Here is a 7,316-nt window from a genome sequence, read left to right as displayed (position 1 = left end):
TCGCGATCAAACCAGCTACAGTTTTACTATACTGCTTAATACAAAGCACTATTCCAGTTGTCTTATACTATATTCACCGAATACCCCTTTGCCCATTAACGTAGGTCAACTTTGTCTTCACTGCTCATAAGGACCTTCAGCCTTCATCCGACCAAGGCACTGACTGAAGCCACACTTGGAACTGAGGGATAGTCTTACTATAGTATTCTATCTCGCCCCGGTACCAAGCCGTCTCCTATAACAACTCACCTCCAACCCAAGCTTTCCCTAAGACCTTCATACCTTTTGTCTTATGGCAGGTGTGAACCTCTGATCACCTTTAGGTAATCAAGGAGCGCCGTCAGCTTGTGACAGGTGTCCCAAGACCATGTTATAACTCCCTAGGCTTATTATATTGAAACATTCTGTTCCCTTGTACTATCCTTTGATATATACCTTCATACCTTTGGTTTCCTTGTTGATTCTTTGGTTCCAATCTTTGTTAAGCCCTCTCAGTTTGTATGGTTCTTTTTTTATTTGGCTATAAATCCCTAACTACTTTATAAATTCTAGATTTATGAAGTTCCTAGTAGCTCCTAAATTGATTAGTGCTCGCGCGTTTAGCCCTACTAATTAGACTACTATTGCTAAGTGATTCTTTCCTCTTATCGTAGCTAGACTTCTGCCTGTTTTAAGTTCTGTAGACTGTCAAAATCGTCCGTTTCCTATTATCTTGGTTTATTGATTATAAGCTTTATTCTATAGTCCTTTGGTGCTAGTTAAAGTCTGAATTTCCTTATTCAGTTCTTCCCAACTAAGTTTGTCTGTTGAGTCCTCATCCAGGTACTCCATTGTCTGTGTTGCTTGGTCCTTTCAACCCTCTTGGAGCTATAGCTGTCTTCGTAGATATCGTGTAGTCTTTAGCCAATATTGTGCTACTGCTTTTCCTTTGAACTATATGGTGTGTCCTTTATACTACATAGTGATTTGTTTGTCTGTTTTCTAGTATAAGACTTCCAGTTGTTTGTGTGGCGTTATGTTTTCTTGGTCTATTATATTGATACTTTTTCCATCTATCCATCCTTGTTACAGATCACCTGCGGCGCAGCCCCAGAATATACACTCATTGGACAACAAGATTCCGGGACGGAATAACTACACATCACGTGACCATAAGGACAGGTCCCAGATGCCAAGACCAGGGACAGGTCCCTATGGGACCAAACATGAAAGGTCCACAAAGGGACCAGGACATCAGGTCCACAACAGGACCTGAGAAGAATCAGGAGGAAGGGACCAGATATACCATATATATAAAGACACTCATTTCCTTAGGATCAAGAGTCTTATACTCGCGATCAAACTAGCTACAGTTTTACTATACTACTTAATATAAAGCACCATTCTAGTTGTCTTATAATATATTCACTGAATACCCCTTTGCCCATTAATATAGGTCAACGTTGTCTTCACTACTCATAAGGATCTTTAGCCTTCATCCGACCAAGGCACTGACTAAAGCCACACTTGGAACTAAGGGATAGTCTCGCTATAGTATTCTATCTCACCCTAGTACCAAGCTGTCTCCTATAACGACTCACTTCTAACCTAAGCTTTCCCTAAGACCTTTATACCTTCTGTCTTACAGCAGGTGTGAACCTCTAATTACCTTTAGGTAATCAAGGAGTGCTATCAGCTTGTGACATTGATTGCCCCGACTTCACGGTTACAAAGAGGCATAATCAATTTCAACTTGATAGAGCCCTGACTTCACGGTTATAAAGAGGCAAAAGTAATTCTGACTTACTAGAGCCACCATACTATTATAAACACTCCGACCTGAGTGACTTATAATTATATATCAAGAAGGACAAAACTAGGTACGTATTACCCTACCCCTGAGAGCATACTAACTATAGGAATATACCAAAGCAAGATGAGCCAATATGTCATTAGTAAGTGGACTAACCACTAACACCAATGCCTTGTTAGGGCAAATGCGGCAGAAAATCATTGAGTTGGAAAAAAGAGTCAAAGAGCAACCCAACGATGAGCAGCTGGATAAGACCAATAAACAAGTGGAAGAACAACAAAGATTACTTAATAAATACAAAGATATCATTAAACAGACTTTAGAATAAGTTAAAAGTCATAAAGACGCCATCAATATACTCAGAGTTAGAACCAGAGATAAGAGAACTACTATCAAGATCCATGAACCCAATATTTATAAAAAAGACCACGCCAAACTGGAACACTTCTTAAGAGAATACGACATCTACTTAGCAACCAAACCAGAAGTCACTGACACCGAGAAAGTCATCTTTGCAGGATCTTATATACGAGAGGCAGCAGCAATATAGTTCAAACTATATCTCGAGGATTAGACTAATATCAGAGGATGACCCATGTTATACGCAGATGTATTCAATGACTACACACGATTTAAGTAAGTACTCAGACAATTCTTTAGAGACACCAACAGGAAGAGAACCCTATAATGCAAACTACAGGGACTCAGATAAACCAGGGACGCAGCGCAGTACGCAGCGCAACTACAGCAGATCTATCAAGAACTAGGAATCCATGACGACAAACAGAAAATGGCTATATTTGAATAAGGACTCAAACCAGAAACCCAATACAAAACCATTAAGATGGGACTATATAACAGTTTTGAACAAATGGTTGAAATAGTAGTGCGCATTGATAATCAACTCTACAACCTATGAAACATATAATAAGGGAAAAACACTTTTTAGAAAGGAAATAGTTACAAAGGATCAAACAAACGCAATGATTATAGCACCACACCCATGGAATTAGATACTACTGAAAAACGACCTTATAACACTGAGAAAAGTAAAAGATATAGAGACAAGAAGTTGTGTTTCTACTGCGAGAAACTAGGACATATTGCAAAAGACTGTAGGAAGAAATAAGGGGATACCAAGAAGCACCTTAATGCTACCACGACGTCTAAGACTAGTAGTAATAAGAAGGAATAGGGTAGAGGAGGCTACTAAGACTCATAGAATGTTAGATAATACCTTAGGGCAATAAGGAAAGTTATCTATCTATAGCCACCAGAAAATGAACTCGACAACACATACAAATAAATACCTGATATATAGTAACAATAAGGATAGCAGAAATAGAACAAACGGATTGAATAAGGAAAATAACCAACATTGATATGACAGAATGCAACAATAGGATAACAAACATATGATCCAGTAATAGGCCCGAACCAAGGAATTGTGACACTAGAACAAACAGACTCAGAAAGAGAAACTGAATCAGAATATAAAGATACGCAGGAAACGAACAATTAGGAAAACAAAGCACCACAAATAACATTCAAAGACAGTCATGAACTACTACGGGAACAAAGAGGGAAATATAATAACCAGATACCCAACAAACACTAGACAGTATGCAAAGAAAAAGGACTATGTTTCAGACACAATGAGGAAAAACAAATGGAAGTCAGAGACCCCAGGCACCCATACCACGACAAATATGGGTGGGACTACCACTACAAATACCACATCTTTAAAGAAACATGGAAATCAGGACGAAGATTTCATTATGAAAACTATATGAGATGTCTATTATACAGAGACAACAAGAATATCCACTGGAGGTACTGTACCGACAAGGAATATCTAGTACACACCAACAAGTACTCAGGATGAATAGATGGAAAAAGTGTCAATATAACAGACCAAGAAAACATAACGCTATACAAATGACTAGAAGTCTTATACTAGAAAATAGGCAAACAAATCACTATACAGTATGAAGGACACACCACACAGTTCAAAGGAAAAGTAGCAACACGATATTAGCTGAAAACTACACGACACCTATGTCACAAGCTGACGGCGCTCCTTGATTACCTAAAGGTGATCAGAGGTTCACACCTGCCGTAAGACAGAAGGTACGAAGGTCTTAGGGAAAGCTTGGGTTGGAGGTGAGTCGTTGTAGGAGACGGCTCGGTACCGGGGCGAGATAGAATACTATAGCGAGACTATCCCTCAGTTCCAAGTGTGGCTTCAGTCAGTGCCTTGGTCGGATGAAGGCTGAAGGTCCTTGTGAGCAGTGAAGACAAAGTTGACCTGCGTCAATGGGCAAAGGGGTATTCGGTGAATATAGTATAAGACAACTGGAATGGTGCTTTGTATTGAGCAGTATGGTAAAACTGTAGCTGGTTTGATCGCGAGTATAAGACTCTTGATCCTAAGGTAATGAGCGTCTTTATATACATGGTATATATCTAGTGATAGGTGCGATAGTCCTCCGCCAAGGGGTTCCTATCACTCCTATCGGTTGTTGTGATAGTATCGATAGGAAGCTGCCAAGCCCGTCCTATCGGTCCTATCGCTATTGGTCACGTGACTGGTGCCCTCAAGGTCTGGCCCGTGATCCTCCCGTCCAATGAGTGTATATCCTGGGGCTGCGCCGCAGGTGGTCTGTAACATCATCCCCTCCTTTCTCAACAAGTCGTCCCGACGCACGCATATATAAACCTGGTTGGTTTCCCTTCTCCTTGGTTTATTATTGTGTTTTCTTGAGTATGCCTCGCCATGGCTCGTTCTAAGGGTGTTGCTGATGTTCCAAAGTCTTCCAAAGATTCTTCCTCCATCCGTGCTCGTGTGCTAAAAGAAAACGTTGCGAAGACTGGTGTCGCGATGCCTTCCCGTTGTGTTCGTTGTTTGGAGAATGGCGACCTCTGTGTCATGTCGTCTCATTCCACAAAGTGTTTGAAGTGTATCCGTGCGGGTCGTCCTTGTGTTCGCGATCGTGCACCTTCTTCGTCTGACTGGGCCAAAGTTTGGCGTGAAAAGGAAAAGTTGGAGTTAAAAGAGCGTGAGGCTCGCGAGGAATCTCGGCGAATTCGCGAAGCCTTTCAAAAAGCATTAAATGATTCCGATGCCCGTCTCGATCGTCTTGCTCGTCAGCGCGAGTTCCTTCAGAATCGTATCGGCAAGTTTGTTGAATCGTCTGTCGAGACCGTGGAGGAGTTGGAAAAGCTGGAGGAAGAGGAGAGTCGTCTGGCCGAGCTCCAAGAGCATGACTTCCAACGGCTCCTGAGTGAACTGAGTTCTTCGTCCAACCTTACTTCGTTCCTGGATCCTGCTCTGCTGGTCTCTTCTCCTGACGCTGAGTCCGCCGGTGAAACTCCTTCACTAGGCGCGGTGAATCCTTCAGGTGTCTAGCTGGCTCGTAAGTGTTTTCTGAGAAGTCGTATCCTTTCCATTTGACCAAGTAGTGAGTTCGTCCGCTAATCACTCTCTTGTCTAGGATCTTTTCAACTTCATATTCTTTTTCTTGATTTTCTGGTTGTATTTCTGGTTCGTATGGTTTGGCGTTCTGGGGTGCTTTTTCAATTAGTGAGACGTGAAATGTTGGGTATATTTGCATGTGGTCTGGAAGTTGGAGTTTGTAATTGAGTTGTCCAATCCTTTCCAAAATCTTGAATGGTCCCAGTTTCTTGTGGTCCAATTTGTCGCTTGGTCTCAATGTCTTGATGTTTCGTCGAAGTAGGAATACTTTTTCCCCCTTCTTAAAGTCTGGCGCTTCCACGTGCCGTTGGTCGTAGTAGTGTTTCATTCTGTAGTTCAAGAATTCGAGATCCAACTGTAGGTGTCTGTGGAGTTCGCGCATCTGTTCTGCCGAAACCTCTGCTTCTAAGGCGTGTGTTTTGCCTTCTCTTGGTGTTTTTATCGTTTCTGTTTCTCTTCCGTAATTTGCAAAGAAAGGTGTCATGCCTGTCGAGGCGTTCTTCGCTCCGTTGTAGGCGAGCTGTGCCATTGGTAGTAGTGAAACCCAGTCATCCTGTTCATAGTTGATGTAGCATCTCAGGTACTGTTCCACTGTTTGGTTCATCCTTTCGCTTTGTCCGTCTGTCTGTGGGTGATATGCCGTTGAGGCTTTCTGTTCAATCCCCATTCTTTCAGTGAGTGTCGTCCAGAATTTACACATGAATCTTGTGTCTCTGTCTGATATAATTTCGTCCGGTAATCCTTTGTCTGCGAAGACATGTCGTAATAGGATGTATGCTGTCTCCGGTGATGTGGTCTTTTCGATAAATGGTATGAAATAGGTATACTTCGTCAGTCTGTCCGTGACTGTAAGTATCGAATCGTATTGAATGCCCGTTCGTGGCTCTGTTGACTTCGGTAGCTTGACTATAAAGTCCATCGCTATTGATTTCCATGCTGTTTCTTTGTATGGTATAGGCTGTAAGAGTCCATATGGCGCGTGTCGTTCTGATTTGTTCCGTTGACAAACTTCACACTCCTGGATGTATCGTCTGATCTCTCTCCACATGCCTGGCCAATAATAGTTTTGCGTAATCCGGTCCATGGTTTTCTCGATTCCGAAATGTCCTGCAACTTTTGCGTCGTGGTTGTCTCTTAGTATTCGTGGTCGTACTTCTCTGGGTATGTATATCAGTCCTTGATATAGAAGTATTCCGTTTTCCTTTTTGTATTTTTCGTCGTCGTCCTTGATTCGTTCGAATAAGGGATCTTTTATTATTGCTTTTCGTATTTCGTTCGTCAGAGTGTCTTCCTCGGTCGTGACCGTTCGAGTAGCTCTCAATGCTTGCTGATCTAAGATCATACCCTTGGTATCTGGATCTAGATGCAATATTGCTCTGGATTCTCTTTTCTTCGTCATTAAATCTGGTCTTCTGCTCAACGCGTCCGCGAAGGCATTCTCTGTTCCTTTGCAGTGTTGTATTTTGAAGTTGTAGTAGGCTAGCACCTCGGTATACCATCTTGACTGTCGACGTGTGAGTTCCTTAGTCGTCGTAAAGTATGTCAGGTTCTGGTGGTCGCTGATAACTGTGGTCAGATGCCTTGCTCCTTGGAGCTCTTGCTTCCATCTCTTAAATGCTGCAACAATTGCTAGTAATTCTTTGTCATGGATATCATAATTCTGTTCTGCAGGGGTCATGGTTCTTGCGTAGCATGCAACCAATCTTAGTTTTCCTGTGTCGTCTTTTTGTTGTAACCGTGCTCCGATCGCACAGTCTGATGCGTCTGTATCGAGATAACTCTCTTTGTTCGGGTCGAAGTGTATTCGCATGTCTCCTTGACTAAACTTTTCCTTAAGTTCTTTGAATGCTTGTTCTTCATTGGTTCCCCAAATAAACTCTTTTGCCTTCCTGAATAGGTCCGTCAGGGGTTTCGCTGTTGCTGAGAATTTGTGTATGTATTGTCGATAATAATTCGCTAGTCCGTGGAACTGTTGTACTTCTTTGACTGTTGTCGGCGTAGGCCAATCGATAATGGCTTTGATCTTGTCCGGGTCCATCTGGATTCCTT

The sequence above is a fragment of the Arthroderma uncinatum genome (genome assembly GCF_011692745.1).
Source record: "Arthroderma uncinatum strain CBS 119779 chromosome Unknown scaffold2, whole genome shotgun sequence".
In the NCBI taxonomy this organism is placed as follows: Eukaryota; Fungi; Ascomycota; class Eurotiomycetes; order Onygenales; family Arthrodermataceae; genus Arthroderma; species Arthroderma uncinatum.
Note: the sequence above shows the minus strand (reverse complement) of the source record.